Here is a 20,312-nt window from a genome sequence, read left to right on the forward strand (position 1 = left end):
CTTTTCCTTTTTATTCATATATATACAGGAGAGAGAATAAAATGTGCAGTTTAAAGAAAATGATGAATATTTTTATTGTCCAGGCCAACAAACCAGACTTGCCTCCCCCTTATCTCACCCTCCCTTTGCCCTTGTCAGTATATCCCCTTCTGTGGAGGTTGTTATTATCCTGACCTTTGTGACTATCATTTTCTTTCCATCATAATTTAAAATTCCAGGTTATATATTTTGAAATGATATAATTTTGTTTTCCTTGCTTTTGAACTTCATATGAATATTTTATGTGATTTCAAAAATTTAGTTCAGCATTTATGAAATTATTTCCAGGTTGTAGTTAGCCATAATAGTTCATTAGACTTCATTGTGGTAAAAAGTATTTCATTGTGTGATTATAATACCGTTTTCTCATTCTGGTTTTTAAAGAATACATGTTTTTATTGACTTAAAAAGGAAGGGAGAAGGTGAGAGAGACAGAAACATCAATGATGAGAAATCATTAATTGGCTGCCTCCTGCACTCCCCCTACTGGGGATCGAGTGTGCAACCCTGGCATGTGCCCTGACCAGGAATCAAACTGTGATCTCCTGGTTCATAGGTTGATGTTCAACTACTGAGCCATGCAGGACCAGGTTACTACTCATTCTAGCATTTAAAAAAAAAAAATGTTTTTATTGATTTTAGAGAGAAGAAAGGAGAGGAAGAGAGAGATAGAACATCATTGATGAGAGAGAGTGTCATCAATCAGCATCAGCTGCTTCCTGCACACCTCCCACAGGTAATCGAGCCGCAATCCGGGCATGTGCCTTGACCGGGAATCAAACCATGACCTCCTGGTTCTTAGGTTGATGCGCAACCACTGAGCCACGCTGGCAGGGCTACTTATTCTAGTTTTGATGGACATTTGAATTGATTTCAATTCTTTGCTGTTATACAAAAAATTCAGTGGTGAGTGCTCTTGTATCTGTTTCATGTTTGCAGGTATGCAAATGTTTCTCTAGGATTCCTAGGAATGGAATTGCTGGGTTCCAAGGTATGCACATATTAAATCTGATAATAGCAAAGTGTTTTTTAAAATATTTCAATTTACATTTTCACCAACACAATGTATGACAGTTCCCATTGCTGTACTTTCTCAATACTTGGTATTGTCATACTCTAATTGTTGCCAATCTAAAGGTATGAATCTATTATTTTAATTTGCATTTCCATGATTACTAGTGAAGTTGAACTTTTTTTCATAGTCATTGCATTTTTTTGTTATGCTCTGTCTGTTCAAGTTGGTTGTCTAGTTTGCTTTTTTTTTCGAGGTGGTCTGTGCTTTTCTTACTGATTTTTAGAAATTCATGTGTTTTGGATACTAGTCCTTCAGTGATACCTGTTACAAGTATCTTCTGTTTGGGGATTTCATTCTCTGTGGTGCCTGTTGACCAACAGAATTTCTCAGATTTAATGGTTGGCTAGTGTTTTTTAATCTTTTTATTTTACTTTACTTTTATTTATTTTTTATTTAAAAAAATTTAAAAAATCTTGTTGAAAGCATTACATATGTCCCCGTTTTTCCCCCATTGACCTCTTCTAGCCACGCCCACCTCCAGGTCTTCACCACACTATTATCTGTACAAGTTCTTTGGTTGATCTCTTCCCACCTATCCACCCACCCTCGCCTTCCCTCTGAGATTCCACAGTCTGATCCATGTTTCTGTGATTTCATTTTTTTAAAGAAAGCCTTTCCTAGGCTGAGGTAAAGAGATGTTCTCCGACATTATCGTCTAAGAGCTTTTAAGTTTTAACCTTTCACAAATATGGTCTTTAGTCCTGGAGGGTAGCTCAGTTGGTTAGAGCATTATCTGGATACAATACGCCAAGGTTGCAGGTTTGATCCCCAGTCAGGGTACATATGATAATCAACCAATGAATGCATAAACAAGTGAAACAATGATCGATATTGATGTTTTCTTGTCTCCCTTCCTCTCTCTACAATCAATTAAAATAAAATAACAACAACAACAACCCAGCACATTTGGTCTTTTCCTGGAATAGATCTTGTGGATAGTGTGAGGTCCAGTTTCATTCTTTCCCACTTCAGGATACTTGATTGTCCCAGCATCGGTTTTGAAAAGTTCATCTTTTCTCCATTGATCTGCAGTGCCACATATATCACTTATTCATATTTGTGTAGTTTTGTTTCTGGACTTGCTCCTCTGTTCTATTGGTCTATTTGTTTATTCCTGTACTAGTAACACCATCTACTTCAAGTTTTATAAGTTACGATATCTAGTAAGGCAAGTCTTTCCACTTTGTATTGTTTTTCAGGAGAGTCTTGGCTGTGTTTGTCCCATTGCACTTTCATATATGTATTTTAAAATTACTGTGTCAGATTCCACAGAAAAAACACACAAATAATCCCACATAAAAAAACAACACTTGGGATTTTTATTGAGATTGAATGGACTAGAATTAATTTGGGAGAACTGACATTTTTACAACATTGAGTTTTTCAATCTATGAACATGGATATCTTTCCATTTCTGTGATGATTCATAATGTTCATTTTTTCAGTAGAGGTTTTGTACGTTATTTGTTAGATTTAGTCTTGAGCGCTTCATATTTTATGATACAGTTGTAAGTAGTGATATCTTTAAAAGATTGTTTTCTATTTGTTGCTGGTATATAGAGATATTAAACTATATCAAGTTACATCTGTCAAATTATCTTCTATATATATAAAAGCCTAAGCGACCGAACGACCAAATGACCGGTCGGCTGGTTGCTATGATGTGCACTGACCACCAGGGGGCAGACCCTTAACCCAGGAGCCGCCTCCTGGTGGTTAGAGCACTCCCACAGTGGGAGCGCTGCTCAGCCAGAAGCCAGGCTTACAGCTGGCGAGCACAGCTGTGGTGGCGGGAGCCTCTCCTGCCTCTGTGGCAGCACTATCTAGCGGCGTGACGGCAGGTGCAGTGGGGCCGGGATGAGTGGGAGCGGTGCAGTGCCTGGCCCCTGCTCGGGGAGGCTCCTCCCCGGCCTCCTGCCGCTTCATGCACTGCTACATCCCCCGAGGGGTCCCGGATTTCGAGAGGGCGCAGGCTAGGCTGAGGGACCCCACCAGTGCATGAATCCGTGCACTGGGCCTCTAGTAGAATTAATAAAAGATTATCTGTAGATTCTTCCTTTTTTGTATACATAATTGTCATATACAGGTAACAGTTTTGTCTCTTGTTTCTAATCCTTATACCTTTTATTTTTCTTGTTTTTCTATGCTTCCTGGTATCTCCAGTATAATGTTGATAGAAATAGATAGGGGTCATCCTTGTCTTATTCTTGATCTCAAAGGAAAATGTTCAGCCTTCTCCATTAAGTAATCTGTAGGTTTTTATAGATACCTTTTATCAATTACAGAAGTTTTCTTCTGTTCCTAGTTTTACTAAGATTCCTTTAGAGATATTAGCAAACACTGAATGTTTATGACTTTCTTAAATATGTTTGATTATATTAATTGGCTTTCTGATTATTATCAGATTTATCTTTGCTTTCTTTGGATATTCCTAACTTGATTATAGTATACTAGAAGCCTGTTGCACGAAGTTTTGTGCAAAAGACCTTCCTTCACCTGGCTGCTGGCACCAGTTTTCTGCCAGCACCAGTTTTCCTCTGGCCACCCGCTGATCGGAGCGCCGTTTCCTCTGGCCTCCAGCACGATCGGCCACCCCGAGTTCCTCCAGCGCCGTTTCCTCTGGCCACCCGCCGATTGGAGCACCTCCCGCCAGTGCGATCGGCCACCCTGAGTTCCTCCAGCGCCGCAGTCCCCAACGGCCGGTGCTGTGGGAGGACCCATGGGGCCAGCAGAAGACGCCGGTGGAGGAACTCGGGGTGGCTGATCTCGCTGGCAGGAGGCACTCCGATCGGCGGGTGGCCAGAGGAAAACTGGTGTTGGCGGAAAACTGGTTCCGGCAGCCACGCAATCAGCCACCCCGAGTTCCGCCACTGGCGCCTTCCGCTGGCCCCATGAGTCCTCCCGCAGCACCGGCCGTTGGGGACGGCAGCAGAAACGGGGGGCGGGGACTCGTGAGTCCCCGCCCCCCGCCAGCCCAATTGGCCACCCCGAGTCCCGCCCCCAGCCTCCCAACGGCCAATCGTGGGCGTAGCGGAGTGATGATAATTTGCATATTACCATTTTATTAGGTAGGATTATACTTATCTTATATTGCTGGATTTTATTTGCTAATATTTGTTTGTAATTTCTGTATGTAAGTTCAGGAGTAAGATTAGTTTATGACTTTTCTTGTCTGGTCCCTGCCAGAGTTTTTTGGTTTTAGAATTATGCCAGCCTCATAAAAAGAAATGGGAAAAATTTACTTAGGATAGGATTATTTATTTCTTGAGTATTTGGCAGAACTTGGTGGTGGTAAAGCAGTGTGGCTCTGGGTTTTCTCTGTGGGGGAGATTTTAATTTTAATTTTTATTGAAGTCAATAAGTTTGTTTGTTTTTATAAACGGGACTATTCAGGTCCTGGCTAGGTGGCATCATCCTGTACACTAAAAGGTTGCAGGTTGGATTCCTGGTCAGGGCACATACACCTAGGTTGCAGATTTGAACTCCCAGTTGGGCACATACTGAAGGCAAGCGATTGATGTATCTCTCTCACATCACTGTTTTTCTCTCCCCCTTCCTCTCTGTTTCTCTCCCCCCTGCAAAAAAAAAAAATCAGTAAAACATATCCTTGGCTAAGGATTAAAAAAATCCTCTCTAATAAAATGGTAATATGCAAATTAACCACCACTCCACTACATAAGCCACGCCCACCAGCCAATCAGGGCGAGTATGCAAATTAACCCCAATCCAAGATGGCTACAGTCACAGAGAGCAAGGTTTTCCAGGTAACAGAGCAAGCCAAGCTTTCCATAGCTGTTACAGGCCTAAGCCTCCACTCAAGCTATGAAGTTTCAATTATAGAAGGTAAACAAATTCAAACAAATGGCGGCAGAATGGAGCTTGAGAGAGCAGGCCAGAGTTGCCGGCGGCAACAGGGGAAGCAAAGCTTTCCGCACACCCTGGCCGGGCTCACCCGCTTAAGGCTACAAAGTTTCAATTGTAGAAGGTGAATTAACTGCCACAGAAATGGCTGCCGCCCCGGAGGGAACAGCAGGCTTGGCTCCACTCTAGGCTACAAAGTTTCAATTGTAGAAGGAAAATAAATTCCAGATACCAGGGCCTCCTCTTGGGTCGCCAGGGTGCGTGGCTGGCCTGCAAACCACCACAGGCCCCTCGCTCAGGCCGCCCCACGCCCCAAGGGAACCCCACCCTGATCCGGGACTCCCTTCAGGGCAAACCAGCTGGCCCCCACCCCTGTACCAGGCCTCTATCCTATCTAATAAAAGAGTACTATACAGATTGATCATCACTGCAACACACAATATAGCTGCCCCCATGTGGTCAAAGATCCTGCTCCCATGTGGACACAAGATGGCCACCACAAGATGGCCAGCAGGAGAGGGCAGTTGGGAGGCAGCCGGTCTGCAAGGGAGGGCAGTTGTGAGGGACCAGGCTTGCCAGGGAGGGCAATTGGAGGTGATCAACCCTGCAGGAGAGGGCAGTTAGGGGTGACCAGGCTGGCAGAGGAGGGAAGTTGGAGGCAAACAGGCTGGCAGGGGAGCAGTTAAGCATCAACCAGGCTGGCAGCGGAGTGGTTAGGGGGTGATCAGGCTGGCAGGCAGAAGCGGTTAGGGGCAATCAGGAAGGCAGGCAGGCAAGCAGTTGGGAGCCAGCAGTCCTGGATTGTGAGAGGGATGTCCGACTGCCCGTTTAGGCCCGATCCTGGGGACATCCCTCCAGGAGTCCCAGATTGGAGAGGGTACAGGCTGGGCTGAGGGACAACCCCCCGCCGTGCAAGAATTTCGTGCACCGGGCTTCTAGTAATAAATAAATAGGACCATTCAAGTTTTCTGTATCTTCTTGAATAAGTTTTGCTAAATTATATAGTATTTATTATGATTTTTTCAATTTCATCTAAATTAAAAAATCCTCTTAAAAATCCTCTTAACTATTTAATATTTGCAGCATTGGTAGTTTTGTTCCCTTTTTCATTCCTAATAACACTATTTTTCACTTGTCATCTTGACAGATATTTGCCAATTTATAGTTTTTTCAGAAACCCAGCTTCTGGCTTTTGGCCCTTCCTAGTGTATATTTTCTTTTTGATTCTCATTATTTCTTTTATTTCCTTTTACTTGTCCAAGGTTTATTTTGCTACTCTTATTTCTATCTTATTGAATAGATAGAAGTACCTATTATATCTATTATTTTCTGTTATGTACTTATTTGGGGTTATAAATTTTCTTACAAAGCAGTGTTTGCCAACCGGTGGTCCGTGGACCACTGGTGGCCCCTGAGGTCCGAAAGGTTGGCGACCAGTGTTATAAAGTATTGCTTTAGTTGAATCTCTCAAGTTTTGAAATGTAGTATTTTGTTATAGTTTAGTTCAAAATATTTTCTATGTACTTATTTGTCATGTGGATTATTTGGAACTATATTTTTAAATTTACTACCTGTGTGAGCATTTTCTAATATGTTATCTATTATGGCATAATAAGTTAACTACAAAACTTAGGGGCTCATTATTGTTTATAGTTTTTGTGGGTTAGGAATGGTTCAGCTTGGCAGTTCTGCTTCAGTTCCTTTCTATGTGGATTTTCCCATGGGACTTTTAAAGTGCTGTTATGGTGTGACCGCTGGGATTCCTGAGGGAGAAAGCGTTAGGTAGAAGCCATACAGCTGTTTGCTGTTTATGAACTAGCCTTGTTATCAGTGGGGTGCTCTGCATGTCCCCACCTGTTGGCTGGTGGAAGTGGGGCTCTTGGGGAATAAGTGCTGTGGGAATAAGAATTTCCTGTGGGTCCCATGGGAGGATGAGGTGTTGTGAAAAGCTTTATTTCTGTGGAATTAAACCCTTGTATTTCTAAGGTCCCATCTCCTTCCATCCCACCTTGGAAAAGTCCCATTTTGTCTTCAGAGCTAAGATCAAAACTGGTGCCCAAAGTTTCTCCTCCATATTTGCACAGAACTCCAACATCGGGCTAGGTTAGCTTGTGTTCCCAGTTGCAATCCGTCATGTGTGAGGTCCACATGACTATGGAGGCACACAGTGAGTGCAAGGAAGCAGGAGAGAAGTAAAAGGAACAGAGAGTGAGAATTCCTTTGGGGATTATGTATTCCCAAGTTTTCTCGGGCTTGCATTGGAGTACATCCTCCTCGCCAGTGATCTTTGTTTCTAGATTAGACTGATAGGCACGCACCTTCCTGCATCACGCTGACTTCACTGCACATATGTCCATTTCCCCTTTGTCGGACCCCTTCCCCAGTGATTTGCAGGGAACTGACCGGTGGTTCCTGGTGAAGCTGCCGAGGTGACCATGCTTATCATGTCCGGCCTTCTCTTTGCCTTCTGCCATTAATATTAATAACTAGCTAGTTACAATAGTAACAGCCTCAGAAGGCACTCAGCCTCACTTTGCTAAATTCTTTTGGTCTAGACCCGTGGTTGGCAAACTGCGGCTCGCGAGCCACATGCAGCTCTCTGGCCCCTTGAGTGTGGCTCTTCCACAAAATACCACGACCTGGGTGAGTCTACCGACCACTGGTCAACAGAGCCAAATATCAACAGTACAACGATTGAAATTTCTTTTGAGAGCCTAATTTTTTAAAACTTAAACTTCTTCTAACGCCACTTCTTCAAAATAGACTCGCCCAGGCCGTGGTATTTTGTGGAAGAGCCACACTCAAGGGGCCAGAGAGCCGAATGTGGCTCGCGAGCCGCAGTTTGCTGACCACGGGTCTAGACCATCATTTTCAACTGGTGCCATGAGAATTTTTAACCAGTTAACTGCCATGCATCCAACACGGAAGCCATCCCCACATACCACGATATTTTGAATTTAATTAAAAAAATCAATTTGCAATGAATATTGTAAAAATAAACATATTACTCATAATTCGGGTGTTCTTGAATATTTTCAGTTGAAAATTCTCATGAAAAAGTGATTTTAAAGCATCTGTAGATGCTTATGACATACAAAGGGTTAAAACATGGACTACCTGGCTGTTTAATCAGGGGCACTGACCTCTTTCCCTTAGACTGTCAAATAAAAAAACGACAGCAGCCAACACAACAATAGCTGTCCAGTGTGACTGAATCAGAGTTATTCCTATTTTTTTGTCAGATTGACAACCTCCCCCCCTCCGCGGCCCTTCCCCCTGGCCAGCCCCGCCCCTGATTGCCCCCACCACCCCAATAGGGGGCGAGGCTGGCCGGCCAACCTCCTGCAGCCCCTCCCCCCACTGGCCCCACCACCCTGATCAGGGGCAGGGCCAGCCGGCCAACCACTTCCGGCCCCTCTCCCTGGCCGGCCCTGCCTCCGATAGGCTCCCACCACCCTGATTGGTTCGTGGCCCCTCCCCCCAGCCAGTTCCACTCCCGATTGGCCCCTCCCACACCAATCAGGGGTGGGGCTGGCTGGCCAACCTCCCACAGCCCCTCCTTCAGCCGCTGACCCCACCTCTAATCGGCCTCCCCCACCCCAATCAGGGTCGGGGCATGCTGGCCAATCATCTGCGGTCCCTCCCCTCAGTTGGTCCGGCCCTGATTGGGCCCTTATTGGGGCGGGCCAGCCGGCCAATCTCCCTCCATCTCCTCCACCTGACAGGCCCGGCCCTGATCTGCCCTGATTGGGGTTGGACTGGCCCACCCCCACCCATGCATGAATTCATGCACTGGGCCTCTAGTTCTAAATAATGCCTTTTCTTAGGTCATTATTTGTGACACTTGCACATGGATCTTCTAGATGGCTATAACCTGGGTTTTCTGTGTTATCCAGGTGATGTGAATTAAGGTCACAAATCTGTATGTGTGTGTGTGTGTGTGTGTGTGTGTGTGTCTGCGTAGGGTAGTGGTAGCTGAGGCGGCAGTATGTGTCTTGTGGCCTATAGCCTGTTTATGTAAGGTCGAAAGTTAAGAATGGTTTTAACATTTTTAAATAATTGGAAAAAAGGACAGTATTTTGTGACATGAAACTCAAATTTTAGTGTCCATAAATAGTGTTTTCTGTTTTATCTGTGGCTGTTTTCAAGCTACAATGACAGAGTTGAGTGGTTGCAATAGAAATCACATGGCCTCTAAAGCCTAAAGTATATATATTTGGCCCTTTACAGAAAAAGTTCTAACTTGTCAAGAACTCTCCTTTTCTTTTCTCCGTTAAACCACAGTGCCAAAGGAACTTTCCTCGCAATTCTTAGGAGATAGGTTAAAATGGATCACATTTACTTTGGTTCATTTTATGGGTTCCAGTTGTGTGGTATAGAACCTCCTATATGACTTACTACCTAAGGTGGGCCCTGGCATGACTTTTATCTTTATGAGACTGTGGAAACCAAAGCTCAAGTTGGGCTTTGCTCAGGGGCTAACTTGGCTTCAGCACTCTGATTACCTCTTGAAATTCCTGCCTGCTTTTATGTTTTGCTCTTACAATTCCTACTGTCATGTCAGCCCTTTGATACTTTTAATAATATATTTTATATATTTCTATTTTACTTACTTTAAAAAATTTCAGTGGTTATTTTGTTCTAATTAATTGGACATATTATTGGAGACTGATATTCTTTTTTGAATATGAAGAAGTTAAGACTCTGAGAGAATAGCTTGCTCCAAATTTATATTACTAGTAAGCAGACAGAGACGTTGACTTTAGGGAGCTTATTTATGATCTAGGAAGGTGAACAATTATTATTGCACATCAATTTCTATGTTCCCAGTACAGTCTTAAGGATTTCTGATGCTTGGGTCATGGAGAAGAAGTATCTCAGTTACAGAGGACAAGAAAGGCAAAAAATACTCAAAAGCTGTTTGGCAGAATATAGAGATCATATATAGATACTTGAGAACTAAAAAATGTTGAAAAAGAAATGGAAAATTTTGTTGACTGTATAAAAGACAGTAAAATTCAGTAAATTTGCTATGTTAACTATATGAATCAAAGATGAAAGTAGACCTTTATTGTGAACCTGTTTTGTAGCAATTATTGTTTTCTTTTAATATATAATATCACATTTAATTTCATAGCAACTGTGACCTAGGAAATTATGGGGATTTCTTGTAATAAATATACATATGTTTAGGGAAGATGGTTTGTTATTTAGCCAGAATTACACAGCTAGTAAGTGCTGAAAGTAGAATCTGAACCCATATATGACTATAAAGCCCATGTTTCCCCCATACAATTGTATTGCAAAAAAAAAGAAAAAAAAAAGGCCTCTACATGTTAGTGCAGATTTTATGAAAATACTATTGGCTTGGTGCACTAATTTGTGCACATTGAAAAGAAATTAATTAGAAGAAATATTTTAATATCGCTATTCGCCCTTTCTCTATAATAGAAGTGTCAACCAAATTCACGATCAGCAGTGACAGATTGAAACACATGCGTGCGATTGGCGCCAGCGAGAGCTTTATATATATATATAGATAAATTTGCTTAATTAGGCCCGCTTTCTGATGTAGCTAAACTTTTTTCCAGCCCAGTGAAGCACCCCAACTTCTCTTTCAGGTAATTGTCAGCAACACAGCAGTAAATATCAAAACGAAGCAGATTATTATTGTATATCACCAGGGAGAACAAAGGGTAAGATATTTAACTGCAGCAGTGTTTGACTATATTCTGCACAGTGAGAAAACCTGAAGTCATTTTCAGTGTCCATGATTTCTTTCTTCTTTTCAGTCAGGTCAAGTTTCTAAGCTTTTTAAGTCTCTGTTTTCCAGCTAATGAAAAGAAAATAGGATTCCACCGAGTCTCCTATCTACCTACTCTAGGACTTCTGTGAGGATCAAATGAGATTAAGGATGGGAAAACGCTTCACAGACATTTGGTTGAACTGTAAAATGTTTGCACCTGGCTATAAAGCAAGTCGTGTTCCTGGGCTGAAGAAACTCCAAGGAGGCTAGTCGCTAAGGAAAGGAAGCATTACCTGCTGCCCACAGCCACCATTTCCAGGCTGGGTTGTGGGCTGCATTTTGCACCAATGGGTCTCGTCAGCGTTGGCTGCGATTTGGTGGGGTGTTGCTCTGGGGTGGTGGCAGGGCCTTTGTCCAACTTGGGGGAAGCTGGGTGTTGTTTTGTGGGCACCAGGTCTGTGGTGCTGTATCTCTGTAAATGGCCAGTGCATGTCACGGCAGCTCCTGCATTGTGCATCTGCCCCCTGGTGGTCAGTGTGAGTCATAGCGACCCATCCGACACTTAGCATATTAGCCTTTTATATATACACTAGAGGCCCGGTGCACAAAATTCATGCATGGGGGGGTGTCCCTCAGCCAGCCTGCACCCTCTCCAATCTGGGACCCCTTGAGGGATGTCCGACTGCCTGTTTAGACCTGACATCCCAGGACTGCTGGCTCCCAACCAGGACTGCTGGCTCCCAACCGCTTGCCTGCCTGCCTGCCTGCCTGATTGCCCCTAACTAATTCTGCCTGCAGGCAAGATCATCCCCTAACCACTCCCCTGCCAGCCTGATTGATGCCTAACTGCTCCCCTGCCGGCCCAATCGCCCCTAACCTGCCCTCCCCTGCAGGCCTGGTCCCCCCCAACTGCCCTCCCTTGCAGGCCTGATCCCTCCCAACTGCCCTCCCCTGCGGGCCTAGTCCCTCCCTACTGCCCTCCTCTGCTGGCCCGTTCACCCCTAACTGTCTTCCCTTGCAGGCCTGGTCCCCCCCAACTGTCCTCCCCTGCAGGCTTGGTCCCTCCCAACTGCCCTCCCCTGCAGGTCTGGTCCTCCTCAACTGCCCTGCCCTGCTGGCCTGGTCCCCCCCAACTGCCCTCCACTGTAGGCCTGGTCCCACCCAACTGCCATTTCCTGCAGGCCTGGCCCTCCCTAACTCCCCCCTCCCCATAGGCCTAGTTGCCCCCAACTGCCATTCCCTGCAGGCCTGGTCCCCCCAAACTGCCCTCCCCTGCAGGCCAGATCCCTTCCAACTGCCCTCCCCTGCTGGCCTGATCACCCACAATTGCCCGCCCCGGCTGGCCATCTTGTGGTGGCCATCTTGTGTCCACATGGGGCGGCCATCTTTGACAACATAGGGGCGGCCATCTTGTGTGTTGGAGTGATGGTCAATTTGCATATTTCCCTTTTATTAGATAGGACTAGGGGCCCAGTGCATGAATTTATGCACCTTGAAAGGAACTGTGGGCCGCGAGGCTGCAGTGTGCACAGGGGTGGGTCTTCGGCCATCCTCTGTGTCCCTGCATGGCCCCTCCTGCCGCGGGCCCTGGTCCCCTGTCTGCTGGAAGCTCCGCTCCTGCTGCCGCTGCTCCCTTGCACTGACAGCGACAGCCCCGCTCGCACCCACTGATGGCACGGAGCGATTGGGGCTGGCGCTAGCAGCGGGTACGAGCAGGGCTGGCACGGTCAGTGGGTGTGAGTGGTGGCTGCTGCCCTGATCGCCCGTCAGGAGCAAGGGGAGGTGGAGAAGCCCTCAGGGGCGATCAGGGCTGGCAGCTGCCACTCATACCAGCTATGGCACGGAGTGATCGGGACTGGCCCCTGGTGCTGGCAGCGGGCGTGAGCAGCGGCTCCAGCACTGGCTGTGGTGCGAATGGCGGTTCTGGTGCTGGCAGTGGATGTGAGTGGGGCCATTGTTGGAAGCGGGTGCGAGAGGTGGCTGCTGGCCCTGATTGCCCCTCAGGAGCAGGGGGAGGGGGAGAAGCCCTGAGGGGCGATTTGGGCTGCCAGTTGCCACTCGCACCCGCTGAGTGCTGAGCGATTGGGACCGGCGCTGGGCACCAGCAGCGGGTGCGAGCGGCGGCTCCTCACACTGGCTGCGGGTGGGAGCGGGGTCGGCACTGGCAGTGGGTGCAAGCCCCAGGAGGTTCCACGGTGCACGGGAGCAAAGAATTTTCAGTAATCACCAGAGGCTCGCCTTGGTCTGGCGCCCCTGCTCACCCGCTCCACCATCCGCCATGGCCGACGCCCGCCATGTTCTGCGCACATCCTCCTCTGGTGGTCGGTGCATGTCATAGCGACCGGTTGTTCGGTCTATTTGCATACTAGCCTTTTATTATATAGGATAGATATGGTTAACATTTCTATACTTATGAGAGAATCCCTCAGACTTTTCATTTAGAGGTTTATTTTAGACAATTTAAGTGATTATTTGGTTTTCAAGATCACATGGATTAGAGGCGGCAATGAAACAGAGGGATGTTTGTAGGTTGTTATGCTGACAAGATTAAAAGCTTTTCTGTAAACTAGAAGTTTGCCAATCTGGTGATATTGAGGATGGAGACAGACGGCCTTGCTTATACATATCAGTAGTTTCTATGAATGTCACTATCATATATTAATTGTAATTTTTAAAATTCTTAAGTAAAGCATAAATTATATTCAGTATACCCTGCTTAAAAGGAATAAAGTTCTTGAAATATGTTGTAGATATAATTTCATCCAGAGTATTTGAAAACAACTTCTAATACTGAAAGAGCTGAAATTCCAATTCATTAGAAAACTTAAATTTCTAGAATGACTTCTAAAAGTTTAGCTGAAATTTTACTAATAAGTAATTCTGTACTAATAAGTAATCTGTGACTAGCTACTGATTCTATGCAGTAAAATAATGATTACCGTGCTGTAAAGTAATAATTTGTACTTTTATTTTACATAAAACTAGTAACTTTTTTTCATGGATAGTGTCTATAAGTTATTTAGCATTGTTATCTTACAGGTTAACAAAGCAGAGGTAAGATTATTTATAATCCCACTTGAAGTCATTGGCATAATTTAGTTTTTGACACATAGTGAATGATGGCACCTTTTTAAAAGGACCAAAACCCTAGGAAAAAAACTTAAGATTGAACCTTTCTGTAACTGGTCTGGCAACATTACTGGTGATAAGATTAAGACCTTGAAGGAATAAAAATGACTCATTTGCCATGTTTTGACTCTTTAGGCAGTAAGGTAATATTTGATGAACATTTTGAAGCATAACTTAGCTGTTTTCATTCTAATGGTAACAGAATTTTAGGCTTTATTCTTGAGTAAGTTGGTAAGGGATACTCTGTTCTCTGATCGTACTACTACCTTTGGAAGGTAATTGCTTTGCAAAAATGCACATTATTGGTCAGAGAAGGGACACTAGATGAGTAGATAAATGAGCACAGATTTATCAGTGTAAGTAGAGAAATCAACTCTTAGCACATGTTTTGTTGATGGTAATAAATCAATGAAGCTGGACTCTCTTGATAGTATTTGAAGAGCAGTGTTTTTCACTTTAATAATCTACATAGAGTTAACATTTGACTTTCTGAACTGAAGGAACAGCTGCAATAGTCAGAAAAAACACTCCAGCCTTCTGGTGTGAGCAGTAAGCTAAATAATCGACAGAAACCATCATGTTAATGGTTTGTTCACGAATCAGAAGTGCTCTCATTAGCTGGTGGTGCTTCTACTAGGTGTACCGATTAATCGGATTTTGTAATCAAAGAAAACAGGATAATCCTATCTAATAAAACAGTAATATGCAAATTGACCGCACCTTCGCTACACCTATAAGCCACGCCCACCAGCCACGCCCACCAGCCACGCCCACCAGCCAACCAGGAGCAAATATACACCTTAAACCAGCAAAGAGGGCCGGGGAAAGGGCAGCACCCATGCCAGTGAGATCCAAGCCATGATGGTGGACTGGGGCAGGCGGTTAGCTCCGGCTGCCCAGGTCCGCCATCACCTATCGCGGACCCGGCAGGCGGCTGCAGGGGTTAAGGCCCGCAGCCGGCTGCCCGGGTCGCCATCACCGATCGGGGACGAGGACCCGGGCAGGCGGCTGCAGGGGTTAAGGCCTGCAGCCGCCTGCCCGGGTCCGCCATCACAGATCGCGGATGCGGACCCGGGTTAAGGCCCTGCAGGGGGTTAACCCCTGCAGCCGCCTGCCCGGGTCCGCCATCACCGATCGGGGACGCGGACCCGGGTTAAGGCCCTGCAGGGGTTAAGGCCCTGCAGGGGTTAAGGCCCTGCAGCCGCCTGCCCGGGTCCGCCATCACCGATGGGGAACGCGGACCCGGGCAGGCGGCTGCAGGGCCTTAACCCCTGCAGCCGCCTGCCCGGGTCCGCCATCACCGATCGCGGACGCGGACCCGGGCAGGCGGCTGCAGGGCCTTAACCCCTGCAGCCGCCTGCCCGGGTCGGCCATCACCGATCGGGGACGCGGACCCGGGCAGGCGGCTGCAGGGCCTTAACCCCTGCAGCCGCCTGCCCGGGTCCGCCATCACCGATCGGGGACGCGGACCCGGGTTAAGGCCCTGCAGGGGGTTAACCCCTGCAGCCGCCTGCCCGGGTCCGCCATCACCGATCGCGGACGCGGACCCGGGTTAAGGCCCTGCAGGGGGTTAACCCCTGCAGCCGCCTGCCCGGGTCCGCCATCACCGATCGCGGACGCGGACCCGGGTTAAGGCCCTGCAGGGGGTTAACCCCTGCAGCCGCCTGCCCGGGTCCGCCATCACCGATCGCGGACGCGGACCCGGGTTAAGGCCCTGCAGGGGGTTAACCCCTGCAGCCGCCTGCCCGGGTCCGCCATCACCGATCGCGGACGCGGACCCGGGTTAAGGCCCTGCAGGGGTTAAGGCCCTGCAGCCGCCTGCCCGGGTCCGCCATCACTGATGGGGGACGCGGACCCGGGCAGGCGGCTGCAGGGCCTTAACCCCTGCAGCCGCCTGCCCGGGTCCGCCATCACCGATCGCGGACCTGGGCAGGCGCCATCACCGATCACGGACCTGGGCAGGCGGCGTGGGTTAAGGCCCGCTGCTGGCTGCCCAGGTCCACGATCATAGATCACGGAGCTGGGCAGGCGGCGTGGGTTAACGCCCGCAGCCGGCTGCCCAGGTCCACGATCTCAGATCACGGACCAAGACAGCTGCCTGCCCAGGTCCATCACTGATCTCAGAGCTGGGCAGGCGGCGTGGGTTAAGGCCTGCAGCCGCCTGCCCAGGTCCACGATCAGGGATCACGGACCAGGGCAGGCGGCGTGGGTTAACGCCCGCAGCCGGCTGCCCAGGTCCACGATCTCAGATCACGGACCAGGACAGCTGCCTGCCCAGGTCCATCACTGATCTCAGAGCTGGGCAGGCTGCGTGGGTTAAGGCCCGCTGCCGGCTGCCCAGGTCCACGATCACCGATCATGGACCAGGGCAGGCGGTGTGGGTTAAGGCCTGCAGCCGGCTGCCCAGGTCCGCCATCACCGATCATGGACCAGGGCAGGCGGTGTGGGTTAAGGCCTGCAGCCGCCTGCCCAGGTCCGCCATCACCGATCATGGACCAGGGCTGGCGGTGTGGGTTAAGGCCTGCAGCCACCTGCCCAGGTCCACGATCAGGGATCACGGACCAGGGCAGGCAGCGTGGGTTAACGCCCGCAGCCGGCTGCCCAGGTCCGCCATCACCGATCACGGACCAGGACAGCTGCCTGCCCAGGTCCATCACTGATCTCAGAGCTGGGCGGGCAGTGTGGGTTAACGCCCGCAGCCGGCTGCCCAGGTCCACCATCACCGATCATGGACCAGGGCAGGCGGCGTGGGTTAAGGCCCGCAGCCGGCTGCCCAGGTCCACGATCACCGATCATGGACCAGGGCAGGCGGTGTGGGTTAAGGCCTGCAGCCGGCTGCCCAGGTCCGCCATCACCAATTATGGACCAGGGCAGGCAGTGTGGGTTAAGGCCTGCAGCCGCCTGCCCAGGTCCACGATCAGGGATCACGGACCAGGGAAGGCGGCGTGGGTTAGCGCCCGTAGCTGCCTGCCCAGGTCCACCATCACCGATCTCGGACGAGGGCAGGCAGCGTGGGTTAGCGCCCACAGCCGCCTGACCAGGTCCTGGATAAGGGCTTCGAGTCAGCCATCGCCAGTGGCAGCTGACTCAAAGCCCCTATCAGGGATCATGGACCAGGTCAGGCAGCGTGGGTTAAAGCCCACAGCCGGCTGCCCAGGTCCGTGATCATCGATCTCAGAGCAGGGCAGGCGGCGTGGGTTAATGCCTGCAGCAGGCTGCCCAGGTCCACGATCATGGATCACGGACCATGGCAGGCGGCATGGGTTAGCACCCGCAGACGCCTGCCCAGGTCCCGGATCACGGATCCAGGTGGCGTGGGTTAGCACCCACAGCCGCCTGACCAAGTCCCCGATAGGGACTTGGAGTCTAGCATAAGGAAAAGAATAGTCAGCAAAAGCAGGAGACAAGGTTTCATAAGTTCTCCCCCAGGTCACCACTGTTCTCTTATACATTTTAATTATCCCAGACTTTGCCTGATGGGATTTGATTTGAATTATGCCTGATAGAGATTACGTGACATGAATTGTAGGCTCATTCTTTCTTTTTGTGGTTGCCTGACTGAGAAAGGCCTTGGAATGAGAGAAGGCACTTTTATTTTCCTTTTTCATTCTTTAGAGGCTGAGGAATTACAGTTATATGAAGAACTTAGTGAGAGAATGAAAGTCTCATGCTGTATTATTCTGTAAGTTTTATCATGTGGACTATCAAAAACTTGGTGGGATCCTTTTCAAGAGGTGTTACAAAAATTATGTTGAAATTAACATTCAAGAGTAAAAGGAGAGAAGTGAGTGGTGGGTAAAGGAAAGAACTTTGTCCTAGAAACCAAATAGAACCCACATAAACCTTCAGATTCTTACTCATTGTGCTTTGGAGGTATCCTATCTAATAAAAGAGTAATATACAGATTGATCATCACTGCAACACACAATATAGCTGTCCCCATGTGGTCAAAGATCCTGCCCCCATGTGGACACAGATGGCCACCACAAGATGGCCAGCAGGAGAGGGCAGTTGGGAGGCACCCAGCCTGCAAGGGAGGGCAGTTGAGAAGGACTAGGCCTGCAAGGGAGGGCAGTTGGAAGTGATCAACCCTGCAGGAGAGGGCAGTTAGGGGTGACCAGGCCGGCAGAGGAGGGAAGTTGGGGGCAAACAGGCTGGCAGCAGAGTGGTTAGGGGCAATCAGGAAGGCAGGCAGGCAAGCAGTTGGGAGCCAGCAGTCCTGGATTGTGAGAGGGATGTTCGACTGCCTGTTTAGGCCCGATCCCATCGGGCCTAAACGGGCAGTCGGACATCCCTTGAGGGGTCCCATATTGGAGAGGGTACAGGCTGGGCTGAGGGACAACCCCCCTCCGTGCACGAATTTCGTGCACCGGGCCTCTAGTTTTAAGATAAACATCAAAAGCGCTTTATTCAAAGTAATTTCCATCACTAGCTACACATTTCCCCCATCTTTCAGGTAATTTGTGGATACTGTCCCAATAAAGTTTTTCCTGTTTTGTGGCAAACCATTCAGAGACCCAATTTTCCACTTTTTCATTTGTTTTGAAGTGCTGCTCAGAAAGTGCGTGTGCCATCGATCAGAACAAGTGGTAATCTAAAGGAGCAAGGTCTGGTGAATACGGCGGGTGGGTTAATACTTCCCAGGAAGGATCTTTTAATGTGTCTTTAACTGGTTTTGAAGTGTGTGATGGTGCGTCATCATGAGCAAAATTACTTTGCCGTGTCTTCTGGCACATTCTGGTCATTCCATGATCAAAGCGTGGTTCAAATTGATTATTTGTTGTCGATATCGATCAGTATTAACGGTTTCACCTGGTTTTAGAAGCTCATAATACACCACACCTTACTGATTCGACCAAACGCATAGCATTGTCTTCTTTCCAAAGTGATTTGGCCTTGCAGTCAATGTTGATGGTTGACCTGGATCAACTCATGACTTTGTGCATTTGGGATTCTCAAAATAAATCCACTTTTCATCACCAGTCACAATTCGATGCAAAAAAGACTTTCTTTCGTGCCATTGAAGCAACATTTTACTGATGACTTTTCGGTTTTCCATTTGCCCGTTTAGGCCCGATCCCACCGGGCAGTCGGACATCCCTCCAGGGGTCCCAGATTGGAGAGGGTGCAGGCTGGGCTGAGGGACAACCCCCCTCCGTGCACGAATTTCGTGTACCGGGCTTCTAGTACTCAATAATAATAATAATTATTATTATTATACTAATAAAACTTGCCAACACCTAATGGCTGCTTACTAGTACTTGTGCCCAATACTGTTTTAAATTCTTTTCTTTGTTTATCTCTCACACTAATCTCGTGAAGAAATTGAGGTACTTGCCTAGAGTCAGTCAGCTACAATCATAAATCAAGCACAGAAATGGTCATAACTGATTTTCATAGTTAAAAATAGATAGTTCATTTGTCTACCCTTATCTGACTTCATTTGCTACTTCTTGAAATACTTCTCTTTTGTGACTCTTCATTTGTCTTAGAAATGTCATCTAAGCATGCTGTTTATCCTCTTCTTAAGTTTCTTCATTTGAGAAAAGCGATAGTAGTGCTTACCTTCCAAAATTGTTCTCAGATTTAATGACTTTAATGAATACTTTGGCACATAAGTATTCTAAGGGTTTACCATTACTACTACTACTACTACTAATACTACTACTACTACCACCACCACCACCATTGTTACTACTAAGTGCTTTTAAGTCATTAGCTGCTCTGTTTTTTACTCCCCTTTCTTTCGCACCTGGACCACTAAACATTGGTAATGCACAGGGCTTGGTCATAGTTCTTTTCCTCTGTCTGAGTCTCTTCATATGTGAGTTCATCTAGTCTGGTTCCTTAAAATGCCAACCATATGTGGATGATTACCAGATGGCATTATCTCTAGTCCTTTCCTCATTTGTTTTTTAGCCTGTATATATCCAATTATTTACATGATATTTCCATTTGGATATTCTATAGGAATTTTAGACTTAATATGACAAAAGGCATTTGAAGTCTTATTCCATTTTCCCATATTAATAAATGGAACCACTATTTACCCAGTTGCTTTCAAATAAACCTTCGTGTTATGTTTGTTCCCACATCTAATTCAAGTTGGCTCTATGGAATAAATTTACTCAAGTATTTCAGTGAGTTCAGAATACACATCCAATCTGTCCACTTTCAGTCTCCACTGCTACTGCTCTGTCAAACAACCATTGTCTTTGCCTGTACTACTACAGGCACCTCCTAATTGATCTTCTTGCTTCTATTCCTCCCTCCTTCTAATCCATTCTCTTTCAAGCAATTGGAGTATTCTTTTTAAAATATAAATTAGGTTATATTACAATATAACCTATAAATTATATAATATAACCTATTTAATAATATAACCCACTATTATTCCCTGTATCAAAACAAAATACCCAGAGGCTTTCTATTACATTTTACAAGCTACTACACAGTCCAAAC

The 20,312-nt window shown here is 47.1% G+C and overlaps 1 protein-coding gene across 9 annotated transcripts in view; it reads left to right on the top strand.

The window, feature by feature from the left end:
• MYO9A (myosin IXA) overlaps nt 1–20,312 on the top strand; it is a 345,415-nt gene that overhangs the window by 15,370 nt on the left and 309,733 nt on the right. For 5 of the 9 annotated variants that reach the window (XM_079787686.1, XM_079787684.1, XM_079787685.1 and 2 more), the window contains one exon: nt 682–775. The exons of 2 other annotated variants lie outside the window; for them this stretch is intronic. The gene's annotated coding sequence lies outside the window, so the exon portion shown is untranslated. Of the gene's footprint in view, nt 1–681; nt 776–978; nt 1,031–20,312 lie in introns of all 9 variants that reach the window. 2 more of the 9 variants (XM_079787687.1, XM_079787691.1) reach the window with 2 other exon arrangements.

The sequence above is a fragment of the Cnephaeus nilssonii genome (assembly GCF_951640355.1).
Source record: "Cnephaeus nilssonii genome assembly, chromosome: 1".
Classification (NCBI taxonomy): Eukaryota; Metazoa; Chordata; class Mammalia; order Chiroptera; family Vespertilionidae; genus Cnephaeus; species Cnephaeus nilssonii.